The sequence below is a fragment of the Otolemur garnettii genome, unplaced genomic scaffold, assembly GCF_000181295.1.
Source record: "Otolemur garnettii isolate 467f Iridium unplaced genomic scaffold, OtoGar3 scaffold00027, whole genome shotgun sequence".
In the NCBI taxonomy this organism is placed as follows: Eukaryota; Metazoa; Chordata; class Mammalia; order Primates; family Galagidae; genus Otolemur; species Otolemur garnettii.
Genome location: NW_003852422.1, coordinates 12,016,611 through 12,030,431, shown reverse-complemented (window position 1 = coordinate 12,030,431; position 13,821 = coordinate 12,016,611).

Here is a 13,821-nt window from a genome sequence, read left to right as displayed (position 1 = left end):
GATACAGTATACAGTGTTTCTGTATACAATCTGAAATATTCTCATCCAACTGGTTAACATAGCCTTCATGTCTTTTTCTTAGTTATTGTGTTAAGACATTTATATTCTACATGTAGAGAGATTCACATGTACCCTTATAGGATGAATGATTGGCGTGATCCCACCAATCACCCTCCCTCCACCCACCCTCTCCCCTCCCCTCCCTCTCCTGTCCCCTCCCTCTCCCCTCTCTCCATATTCCTGGGCTAAAATTGGGTTATAGCTTTCCTATGAAAGTTTCATAGGAGGGCTGAGTACATTGAATACTTTTTTTCCATTCTTGGGACACTTTGCTAGGAAGAATATTTTCCAGCTCCATCCATGTAAACATGAAGGAGGTAAAGTCTCCATCTTTCTTAAGGGCGGCATAGTATTTCATGTTGTACGGATACCACAATTTATTGATCCATTCATGGATCGATGGGCTCTTGGGCTTCTTCCATGACCTAGCAATTATGAATTGGGCTGCAATGAAGATTCTGACACAAATATCTTTATTATAGTGTGATTTTTGGTCTTCTAGATATATACCTAATAGAGGAATTATGGGATCAAACTCATTTAATTGTACATGTTCCCTGTTTAAGAGTCTTCTCCTGTGTTATACTATTACGGAGAAGGCATGCTACAAAAATGCCGGTACATAGAGGTCACAAGATAGAAATAATACGTTCTTCAACTAGTATGTGATACTGAAAGGATTAGTGTACTCTTTGAGTTGACCTTGCTACCTACAAGGAAAGAAACTCTTGAAATTATCTGTCACATCATCGTTATTTACCTTATGTATTGAATTACTTTGTTTAATACATGGAGTATTGAATATTCCTATAGATGTAGGTTTAGATATTCACTTAGTTCATAGACAATTATGATCTTTCCAACAGCTTTCTTCCCTAACGTCATTGTAGCCATTTCACACGAGGATGACTATTTTGTAGAATTAGTGAAGGCAGAAGGAATTTAATTTCCAAACACTCATTTTTGCTGAAGGTGGTTTATAACTAGTATGAGAAAAAGTGGTGTGAAATGTTAAATTTTAAGACAATGGATTGGAGTGAATTCAGGCTTTAAATTGTGCATGTCATTTTCAAGAACATTCTCTTTTTACCCTTTGTACCATGGATGGTAGGCCAAAATACAAACAAAGCCTATTTGAATACAGTCTCTATATGGATATAGTCAACTGTCTGTGCATTCTGTGAGTTTGAAGACAATATGCTTTTTATCTTTGTGATCCTCATTTTTTGTCCAAGACTTTATACATGATATGTGCTCAGTGAATGTTTAACAAATTTTATTATAAGCTGTGCATTGTGTGCTTAGCTCATTGGAGAATAACTAGGTCCCTTTCTTTTCCTTAAAATTTCAGTGTGTTTTAAATCTCTTATTTCAAGTTTTGCCATACTGCCAATCAAATGAATAATTATTATCATCCATCTGTTCTACCTTTTCAATTACCCAATTAATCAATAATATATAACTTACTGTGTGCCAAGCACATTTTCAAAATAATACATAGATAAGTAAGACATTTTTCTTCCAGTAAATATGCCTACTGTTCACATGAAAAGACAAGTAACTAAATATTTTTCTCTATAATATTGTAAACTTAAATGTAAAAGTTCTATGGGAACAGAGAACAGGGACTCATCAGATCTGTTCTCAGAAATTTAGGAAAGTCTTCACAGAGTGGTAGATATTTGGGCTATAATTCAACTGAGGAATGCGGGTTTCTTGGGTAAAAGCCTATTTGGAGTGGGCAAGGCAGCAGGAATGGAGCACCTGCTCGTTCAATGATCTTGCTTGATGAAGAAATATAGAGGTGTTCAACTTCTATGGTAGGGAGAGGTAAGGGATAAACTTAAACGGTAGGTGAGATGCTATTATAAGGAGCCTTTCATACCACGTAAGGAACTTGGCATTTTATTCTATAGGTAAAGGACAACTAACAGAGGGGACTGGCTGAGCATCTGTGATAACTGGCAGCTATCAACTTAGGTTGCTGTGCATGGACCAGTGAGAATAGGGAAGCACTTCATTCTGGTTTTTCTTTGCAGCTCACCTTGCCTATGGACTCCTGTCCTGTGTGATCATGGAGAAGTCATGCTACAAAAATGTGGTGCCTTAAGAGGCTAAAAGACAAAAGCAGTATGTTCTTCCACTACTATGTGTTACTAGAAGAGTTTCTTTTTAAATAACTTGAATAATATTCACGACTAAACACTGGAACTCTATGCTACTATTTAGTTAAAAATACGGTATTCATGCCGTTGCCGTTTGAGATTATAATGGAAACACTGAATTCTACACACTATGCCACAAATTTAACTCACACCTACAAAGTATTCACACTTGGCTTTTGTGACATCTGTTGAGAAATTTAAATTACCCATTGGTAAAGATCATTCAGATAGGAAAAGCTAAATCTATGTAGAAAAATGGAAAGGAACTGAATTGGGCAGCTGTAGGAGAAAAATTATAAATCATCCATTTATGTCAGAAGAAAGTGCCTGCTTCTGTATTGTTGGTATGTCATGGAGTTCAGATTTGAAATACAAAGCTAATAATTTTTCTTTATATATAGCATCCATCCATGAAAGACTCAAACAGCATTTATGTAATGGTTCCTCACAATATTTCAGTGGAAAAAGGGAAAGCCTATGTTTGTAATTTATAGTTGAGGAGCAGGCAGTGTTTTCTGGAAAAGCACTAGAAAGGCTGAAGCATCACCTGGTAGGGATTTCGTGCAACAAGCAGGAAAGACCAGAGACAAGTTTGCGGCAGGTGGCTGAGCCTCGGAAGGCAATGTACGATGTGAAAATAGCCCAGAAGTGTTATCAGAGGTGCAGAATGGATAAATCTAAGATGACTGGCATTTCTGCCCTTTTTGAAGTAAAGAAACACATCAGAAGTAAATTATCCTCCTCTGATTTTTCCAGCCTGACACTCTGTCCACTGCATTCCATTGCAGTCTCTATTTTTCATTGTTTTACTTGATATATTTGCAATAGAAATTACTGTATTTTTCTTTTGTTTTATAAAAGGCTAAGACCAATTTCAAATAAAATGTGAAATCACTTACCCCAATATTAAGTTATTGTTGCATTCACTTAAATGAAACATGAAGGAAGCTGTGAGAATGTCTTATGACTTATCTGATATTCAGTAAGTTTCATTATATTCATGAAAGAAAAGTATCATTTAAAATGATCTCTCCCAAAGAAAGATAGACAGAATTTTTCTAAAGCATTTGCTTGAGTAAAGCAATTAGCAGTAGGTCTATTGTTAAATAGATTAATAGATAATTAATTGTTAACAGCTTGAGAATTATTTTATTCTCCTGTGGTTCCTTGTATCTATATGTATGTGATGGTGGAAAGAGGTGCCTCATTATATTAATCATATGCGCTATTGAATAATGATCTGTTTCAGGTACTCGGTTGAATTCTAGACGTACATTATCTCATGTGAATTTTAGATAATTTTTTTCCCTAAACACTTATAGATATTATCATTGTTCCCATCCTGTAGAAGAAAAATAAAGTTTGAAGCACAGAGCTGACTTAACTTTCGAGCACATGGCCACTCATGGGTCGAGATAAGTTCCAGTGCAGCCGGCTTTAGTGCGTACGAGCTCAGCCACAGCTCCAGGATTCCTCACATCCCAGCTTGACCTCTTTGGGGCTGGGGAGAACAGAAGAGGTAGTGGTTCCTTTCAGAAGACAGGAGCTCTTAGCTCTGGGCACAGCGGTGGGTGGAGATGTGGCTGAGGTGTCATGCTCAGTGAGCACCGAGGACCTCTGCCCTAGGCTGCTAGGGGCAGCACCACCCCCGCGTGGTGTCCTGCCAGGATGAGGTCAGGAGAGAGGAGGCCGTGTGGCCAACCGTGCTGACAAGGCAAGCGGGGAGAATTAGTGATGTCTCAGGGTGCTTCTACGGGCCTTGCAAGTGACTGGAGTGGCTGGGACGCCAAACCTGGTGCCACAGGGTCTCAGCCAGAATTACTCACTCTTGTCAGTGTCCCCACTTTTGCATTATCTACACCCCTTTTCCTGGCAGAGCAGCCTAAGCGGATGGAATTGACTCCCTAGGAGCTGAGATGCCAGTGGAGAATCTTAAGGCACCCGCTGACATTTCACCTGAGCGCTACTCTGGCTAGTCCGGGAGGAAACATACAGTTTGGGGCGGAATCTATCATATTGATCGATTCTACTTCACAAAACCCAGACCACGGGCGGAGTAGAAGAAGAAGAGTCAGATGTGAGGGGAGTTTGGGATGCTAAATGAATTTTGAATTTTAAGAGCTGGGACAGAAAAGATCCGCAAGACTCTGCTTTCAGACTCACTCCTCACCAATCCGTCTTCCACTCTGAGGTCAGAATGATGTTTTAAAAATTTAAGTCATAGGTGACTCTTCATTAAAGTTAACTACAGAATAAAACCCCTATTATTCGACGGAAACTGTGGCTCAAGGGGTAGGGCACTGACCCCATAGACCATAGACAGACCCTGGGGCTGTGAGCTGATTTAGAAATGATGTAGTGTTCAAACCTGGCCCCAGCCAAAAAAAACTACGGGGAAAAAAAAATCAACAAAAAAACTCACTGTTGTGGAGATCTCAGATGGGCTCCTGGGACCAAGTTCATTTCTACTTTTCCAGACCTGGAGTTTACTAAATGAGTATTTTGCTTTTGTACTTCATTTGTCTCATACTGGTGGATTCCGAGAGCCAGGAATAGATTCCATAGTAAAAATTCTACTCACCCTTCTCAGAAGAGCTTAAATTGTATCTCCTTTGGCAAGCCATTCTGATTTTCATATTTTATATAGCCACATACAACAGAAAAGGACTTTGAACGTGTTCTCATGGTTTCTACGGTAATCTTTCAAAATCTGAATCTATTCTTGTTCTTTTCTGCCTTTAAACACTCACTGGTTCTCCTTTCTCTAGAGGGCAAGGTAGAACTTCACCCCATATGAAATCCAGCTTCATTTAAAATGGTAAATACTTGGCTCAGAAAATATATATCTTTGGTAAGTTTTCTTTTAAAAGTATCTACACGTGTAATATAGGTTTGAGGAAAGAGATTGCTAAAATAGAGCTTTTATGGCATTCCACATTTGAGATTTCAGACGAAAAGCTTTTTTTATTTATGTTGAACCACATTAGATTCTTAAAGTTACATATGGAAGATGATTTCAGTATAAGTGTATGAGGCATTCTGTGATACTGTAAGAAAAAATATCACTCAAAATCTCCAGGGTAAATTCAACATTTTCTCAGACGTTCATATATGGAAACTCTCGCAAACAAGAACATCAGGTGATGCTGGATATTGTCGAGTGAGTGTTACCCTGGAAGGAAAAAATAAAGTCCTTATTAGCAAGAAGATAGCAGGCTAATTAGTTTTATAATTATATCCAGTTTTTATATAAAGTAAGCACATTTTCATGAGCTGATCAAGCTTTGTTTTCCTTTTATTGAGAAAATCTGACTCTTGTGCTTTCTTAGCTGGAGTGAAAAACGCCTTTTCTTTGTTTTTTCTTTTCTCCTACCGTATGGTAGGGAAATTCTCCAGCCCCAGCCTGGATGCTGCCATCTAGTGCACCCTTTCTAGTCAACCCCATTTCTCCTGCTGAGCCGCTTCTTTCTGAAATGACTCATCATTTTTTATGTACATTGGTTTTAAACGAAAACGTTTAACTAAAAGATTTGCTCTGCATACTATGACCGCTGTTATAAATATGGGTGTCCAGGTTGTGCCATCTGCTTATCATTTATTTACTTTTCAGGTTCATTATTAAGATTATAATGCTCAATATCTTCCTATAGCGAAAGTGTGCATTTGAAGTTTTTAGAAAAGCTTTTGCATTAAGAATTAATGTAAAATTAGGGAAAGGAGCATCAAATTATAAGTGATGAGGTCTGCACTCCGGATCCAGATCCTTCAACAGTCAGTGAAACACCAAGCAGGCTGAGCTCTCCGGGCCTCAGTTTCCTCACTTATCCTTCAGAAGTTAATAGAAAATGTGTGTCTGAGTTTGCTAGAAGCACCGTAGCACAGTACTGCCAACTGGGTGGCTGCACCAGGAGAAGTTATTGCCTCACGGTTCTGGAAGCCTGAAGTCTAAAATCGAGGTGCGGGCTGTGGGGGACAGTCCGTTCCAGACCTTTCCCTTCTGCTTACCTGTGACCGTCTCTCCTGTGTCTCTTCACGTTGCCTTCATTCTGTGTGTGCCCATCTCTTTTTCCAAATTTTCTCCTTTTTATAAGGACACCCGTCGCGTGGTGTGAGGGCCCACTAGAATGCCCTCATTTTAACTAGATTACTGTGGGAAAATACTGTCTCCAAAATACGGCCACTTCCTGAGGTGCTGGGAATCAGAACCCCGGCATTTCTCTTTGAGGGGGAGGAGGGCACCCACGACAATGTCCAGCTTCTTTCTTTTCAGGCTTAACATTTTGTCAGGGCCGTTTATGGGCGCGTCAGTACCTGTTTGGTTGTCAGTGACAGAAACACAAACGTACCTGGTTTGGGGATGAAAGGAATTTGCTCGCAGAATCCAGGGAGCACGGAATGACAGAATGCAGCCCAGGCCCTTACCTGTCCTCGGCAGACTCCTGTCTCCATTTGCTCAGCTCAGCTTTGTCTGTTTTGGCTATGTTTTCTTTCCTTATCGATTGGCTTCCCAAACAACAAAAGGGCTGTGGCATCTTATAAGTCCTCTGAGGTGGGCACGGGGAGGGGGGTCTGCATGACTTCACTGCTGCAGGGCCGTGTCTGAGGGCCCAGACTGGAGCAGGTGCTGCCCAGACCACGACCCCTGGAGGGGCCTCCGGTAAGAATTTGGTAGCTGTGGGTCCACCCACTCCCAAGATTAGGTCAGAAAGGGGTAGATATTTCTCAGTAATGCTATTTAAAAATGTGTTTTCTTCCTCTTTCATTTTCTGTGCAAGTATGATAACGGGACTCGCTCAGATATCTGCCTTCTTGACACAGACAAGAGGTTTCCACACTGTAAAAATCTGGGCCATTAGGCTGAAATGAGCAAGAATTTTGGAACAGTGTGTTGAACACAGAGTAGATGGTGAGGCTGTCACAAGAGACGACATGAAGAAGGAAATTGCAAGGGGTATCCGGAGCTTAGGGACCTGGCTGGTGTGTGTGCAAGTCCTGAGAGCCTAACCCTTGTACCTCAAGATGGGGGAGTTGCACTGGCTGAGGGGTGCTCGGGACACAGGTGTAGGGCGTGCTATCTGAAGGGCACCCTGGTTTGATAAAGGGCAGTGGTGCTTCCCAGGGCTCACTTGATTTGACGCTGCAGTGGGTTAAGTATCGTCCACCCACCCCCTCCTGACTTCACATCCACATGGAACTTGTAATGTGACCTTATTTGGAAATAGGAGGTTTGCAGAACTAATTAAGTTCAAGTGAGGTCCTATAGGATTCTGGTGATCCCCAGTTAGGGACTTAGGCTAGAGAAAGAATAGGGAGATTTGGAGACACAAATACAAGGTAAGTGCCAGGGGAGAAACGCAAGTGATGCAGCCTGAAGCCACGAAAAGCCAAGCATCGCCCCAACCGCCAGACATGGGAGGAAACCAGGAAGGGTCCTTCCCTAGAGCCTTTGAGGGGAGCATGGCCCTGCAGACATCTTGATTTTTTGGACTTCTAATTTCCAGAAGTGTGAGAGGATTTCTTTCCCTTGTTTTACGCAAGTCTGTTTGTGGTGCTTGGCTGTGGCAGCCCTAGGAGAGTGCTGCGGACATTGTACTTGAACTTGGAGCAAGAACACGTGGGTACAGATGAGAGTCCTCAGAGGCTTACAGCTTACTTCGAAAGTAAAGCATTATGCCATTTAAACAGCCCAAATCCATAATTAAAGTTCTGAATTGAAGGTGATGTACCTTGAGAAATCTCTCTTCAGGGTTCTGCGCTATCACACTCAGAGAGTTCCTGTTCTTTACCCATGTATTGTGAAACATCCTAAACTTTCAATGTGGACAAACATACATTGTTTAAAGAGGAAAACCTCTATGAGGGATTTACTAAAAAGAACTTTCTCCGAGAGTTCCAAAGAAGCCCTTGAATAACACACAGACCAACCATACAGCCCTCCGGTTTTCCTTCTATCTACCCCACTCTGTATTTTTGTTTTTCTACCATCCTTAGTCTTTTCTTTTTTCTAGAATATTGCCTGAATTTGGATGAGAAATATTAATCTCCTCTACTGAAATTCTTCAAATTGCTTTTCCAAATGTCAGTGGTGTTGGGCTTTTCCTGGAAAAAAAAAAATTGCTGTCAGAGAGGCAGTTTGCAGATCAAATGGATAGCAGAAACCAGGATGCTATTATTAGCTGCAGAGAGGCAGCGAGTTTGCAGGTTACATAAGTGAGGGAGATGGGAGCGTTCTGGGAATGAGGAGAGAAATGGAAAATTGATCAGGAAGGAAGAGCTGGGCTGTTTTTTCATTACTTGTTTTTTTTTTCCACCAAAAAAGAAAAAAAAGAAAGAAAACATAGCCCAGAATCCTGCTCTGGTCTTTCTGTCAGCCTACTATTATTTGAATTCAATTGACCAAAGAATAGTATTACCTTTATTTAGATGTCTTAGGGTTGATTATAAAATCCTGAGTTCAGGTCGGCGGCCACAAGTGAGAAGTAAAAGTCAAGCACCCTCTTATGGAATGGTTACTGATATCGCACCCTGCCCGTGATGTGCCACAGCTTGGGAAACTGCAGACAGCCCTTTCTCACGTTTCTGTGTATTTCCTCACAGTTCATAACAACCTGACTGCTGTTTGCAATGTATTTCCTAATTAGATTATTTGGCATGTGAAAATGTAGAGCTGTTTTAATCCTGGTCCGTCTTTTTTTTTCTTCACATTTTCCTCTTTCTCGTTGTTGTTTATTTTTTGTTCAGCAGCTGGTCTGGCACTTCCGTGGTTAATTCCCAACCCTTGGCCCTGGCATACTTAGTACTTCCTTTCTGGCAGAATCTTTCCTGATGCTTGTCAGCTTCCATTTCATTCTCTGTGTTTTCTTAGTATATAAAGCTCAACCATCACTCATTGTCCTTTGAAGATAATGTTGGTTGTGAGCCTGGAATGACTTGAACAAACTTGCAATAAATGACCCTATCCAAATGCAGCAAAGAGTATGCATGGGGCACCGCCGATAACCAGTGCGTGCAGACAGTATCAGTAACAACTGTCAGCTCCCCAGCAACAACAGCCAGAACTGCCACAGGCTACTCCTCATAATAGAACTTTTGCAGGGAACAGTTTCTTTCCAGTGACATTGCTTTTAACAGCCTCCAAACATTCTTCCTCTGTGGGCACTCCACCTCCAATCAAAAGCTGAAATTCCAAATCAACAGTCTGAGATGCTTTTTAGCAAACAGCTCCATTCTTAATCTCCTGAAAATCAAGGTTTCAAATCTTCAGTGGGAATAGAGTCAGAGCAGCAGTGTCTAAACAAGGTTATCTTGTTTTCCTCAAATCACACTGCTGTGCTTGGTCATGTAATTAAGGGCAGAACCAGGCGAGGGGAGGAGCACGTGGAAATGAAGTTGTGCTCACAATCTGACTCCGTGAAAGGGGCTAGAGAGAGCCCGAGAAAATTCCTGGGACACTGACTTTGATGCTACTGGCTTACTGTTAGATGTCACAGAGTAACCCTGGCAGTGTGCTGTTTTTAGCTGCAGAGTTTCAGCAATGCACTTGTTTAATTGGACAAATCAGTCTAGCATTTTCTGAAGCATGCATGATGTTTTGGGGTCAGGCAAGTTTAAGAGTCTTCACCTTAAAAAAGGGGAATGAGTTCGCATGTTTTTTAATTTTGAAAAATCATTTACATCAGATGAAAGAAGATTAAGCTCATTGTGAAATAAATATTAAGTGGTACAGTAGCACAGAAATAAGGACAGCAAGTGACAGGGAAGGTGCAGGCACATACATAGCATAGATCTGCTGTTGTCGGTGACTGGTCCCTCCTCTGCAGGGAAGGCTCGGGGGGCAGAGGCACCTCCAAGGTGTTCTGTTAACTTCCTACCAATGACTTCCCATGAAAATCATTTGAAAGCGAACCTTTTAAACATTATTATATCACACCAATCATTTATTCCAAACCTTCCAGTGGCCTTTCATCTTCTTTACCCTTATCCTGACCCAAAGGTTTGACATTGTTCCAGCCCCATCCTACCCCTCACCTTCCTTCATGCTGATACAGCTACGTTGACCTTGGTTTTCTTTAAACACACAAAGAATGCTCCCAGTGCAGGGCCCTTTAACTATTGTTCCCTTAACTCAGGATGTTCCTTGCCCAGGTGAGCATGCTGCAATCTCTCCCATCTTATGTGAATCTGCTCGTAGAGGCCTTCTCTGGGCCTGTGTTGAGAATGACCTGTGTTTCCTGTCATCTTTACCCGCACTTTGATGTCTGTACAGGACATTATGGTGTAGACCATACACATATAAGCAGGTTTCTGCTCTGTCTTCTTCTTTAGAATGAAAGCACCATGTTCTCTTGAAGGCTTAATCTCTAGTGTGTGGAGCACAGCCTGACACACAACTGGTGTGATAAACAAAATATTAGTGTTATTGTCATGGTTATCTTATGTTGTATGACAGAAGAAGGTTTGCAGAGGGAATAGCAGTTGCTAACCAGCTGACTTTGAAATAGAAAGATTATTCTGGATTACGTGGGTGAGACCAAGGCAATCACGTGGGCTCCCGAAATGGAAGATGGGAGTAGAAGAGTCCAGAGTCAGAGAGAGATGACCAGGGAAGAAAGCCAGCAGGACGTGCAGTGTTACTGGGGGCAGAGGAAGGATCATAGGCCAGCGTCACCCTAAGAGCTGAGAGCAGCTCTCAGCTCTCAGCCGACAGCTGGCAGGGCAGCAGGAACTGAATTCTTCCAACAACCTGATTAAACAGGAAATAGATTCTCCCCTACAACCTACAGAAAGGATTATGGCCTGTGGGCCCTCTGAATTTTGGCCTGTGACATGCTAAGAGAGACCTAGCTGAGCTCACCAGCCTCTTAGCCTAAGAAAACTATGAGATAATAGATTTATATTTGTTTTATGCATGAAGGATGAAGAAAAAAGTAAAGAAGCATAAAATTACCTGAAGAATATTTTAGGCTTTGAGATTTAATATCCAGGAGAGAAAGGGTTACAGGTTTCTTAAACTATCAGTTATCACATGAAAGAACTACAAGGTAAGGGTGTACATAGGTATAAACTGGAGTAGGTTTCAAATAAAAGTTGCTGTGGGAAACACATGGACTCTCTCTCTTTTTTTTTTTTTAGAAGATGTTGGTTACTGTTGAATTCTCAATTCCATTATTTGCAGACTTAACCTGTCAAGTCATCTAAGGTTGAGATGATAAGAGCAACTAACTCAAAAGAGGTGAAGGACCAAAGTCACATTGTATAAATAAACAAAAAAGATTGAACATGGTAAAAAAAATCATAAACAGTGGGTGGCTAAAATATAACTCAACTGTCTTGAATACACTTGAACTATTCTTAGGAGAGTTCTTCTACTACAATAATTCTGAGATGAGTTTATTTTTTCAGAAGTGCATCTTTTCCCTAACCCCCTTGGTATGGTACTCACGCGTATGTAACAACATACTTTAGCATTATACGCATACTTAAAATGGTACTATTCTCGCCTCATGATTCATGTGAGGGTGAGAAGCTAGCTCAAAATATTTATGGCATATTTAAGGCTGATTAATCTTATGATCCAGCAAACCTGATCTGTTTCACAGTTTCTAAGCTAAAATAGGATGTACATTATTGAGCTATAAAAGTCTTGGAATGAAATTTTTTTTGTATCTTCATATTTGTGTGTGAACAAGTGTAAGAAATGGCACTTGGCTGGTTGAGCTGCAGCTCAGGCCCAGCTGCCCATGTGCCCTGCTGGGTGGGGAATCGGGATGTGTGCAAAGGTTCAACGTTTGGCTTAACGGTTTGGGTACATATATTGAGGCTTTTGTTTTATATTTGGCAAAAGAGAACATAGTCTGGTTGGGTGAGGAGGTGGCGTGAGGAGGGATAGGTGGATTCCGTGGTGTGGATGGTACAGCATCTTATTTCTGGCAGGCCTTGGACCCAGGCTCGTCAGAGCAGTGAAGGTCGGGCTGTTGGCCTTGTTTCTGCAGGAGGGTTGTGAGCCTCTCGGTACAATCCAATAAGAAAGTGATAGACAGTGGGACAGGCAGTTACTCTTGCTACATTTCAATGAGACTCTGATGTTTGGTGAACCTCTGGACACCAAATATAAGCAAGCAGTTTTGGCCCTGGGACCTCCATGTATTGCGGAGGGGCAGACCCAAGGTGGTTTTCAAGAGTATCTGGAGAAAAAGTGATTGCACACCATCTGCTCCTGTAGACAACCACAGAAAGCTTCTCTATGTGGTAGAGAAAGTATCTTAGCGTTCACAACCAGGAGAATGAAGAAGTAGAATGAGATGGATGAAAGCTCGGAAACAGTGAACGGAATCAGTGCAGAGCAGCCCAGATCGAGTTTAAACCTAGAGTGCTGAAAGTTCTAAACAAAATAAGATCCACAGCTTGTTATCGTTGATGGAAACAAAATGTTGCATATTATAAAGAATCAAACATGCCCAGCACAGTGGCAGCCGGGGTGAGAAGGCAGAGAGAGTGGGGCCTGAAGCTCTCAGAGCCAGTGTGCAATGATGTCACCATTATAAAGTCCACCTGTAAAATTGGGTCTAGATGGATATATCCGGCCTCAGGTCATTTGATTGTAATGCAGCTAAGTTCTTTGAAAGTCCTCTCTGTCTCCATTTATGTGTCTATTTCCTTCACTTGCTTACCAAATCTGGATGACTTTAAAAGGGAGCAATTGGAAAAATTGATGAAACACTAGGATAACAATGAGCATCTGAAAAATATTGATGATATATAAATATAAACTGACACATATATGATGACAGCATATATGACACATATATAGTGACATCTCTCTCTCTCTCTATATATATATAATTTTTAAACCATGCACGAAATTTGGAGAATCTTTGTGAATATAAGCAGATGTCAGAGGTGAGAAGTATTCTGTTTCTAGGACCACCATGTGTCTCCTTTTCACAAATTACATACAGTGCCTGGGGCTTATGCAAAGACTTGTCTCCTTATACGTTTCTTTTTAAGCCCTCTCGGGCTTGCGTCTTAGGGCCAGCGCTGACAGGAGAAGGAGAAAGCATGTCCTTCTTCTTCTACCTTGCTTAATTTGGGTTTTATTATTTCTGTCCAATTAAGAGTTTTTCTGATACACAGGGAGTTGACTGAAGTTGGGGAATCACTTTTGGCGTAGAGAGTTAGGTGTTGCTGCCCAGCACGTGTGCTTTACTTTCTGTGGTGGACAGAATAGTGGCTGCTAAAGTTGCTCGCATCTTAATCCCTGGCACCTGACAAAAGATAATTAAGGTATTAATAAAATGGGATCAAGGTGGCTAATCAATGGAATTAAGGTAGGGAGATTACTCTGGATTTACTAGATGAGCTCAATGTAATTATAAGGGCCTTTAAAAGTGGAGGAGGGGGCCAGAGTTTGAAATCAGAGGGAGACGTGGCTATGGAGGAATGGCCAGGGATAAGGGAGGACCATGAGCCAAGGGATGGGGGCAGCCAGGGAACTGGAAAAAGTAAGGGAATGCATTCTCCCCTGGCAACTCCAGGAGAGGATGTGGTCTTGCTGAAATCTTGACTTTTGCCCAGGGAGACCTGTGTCCGACATCTG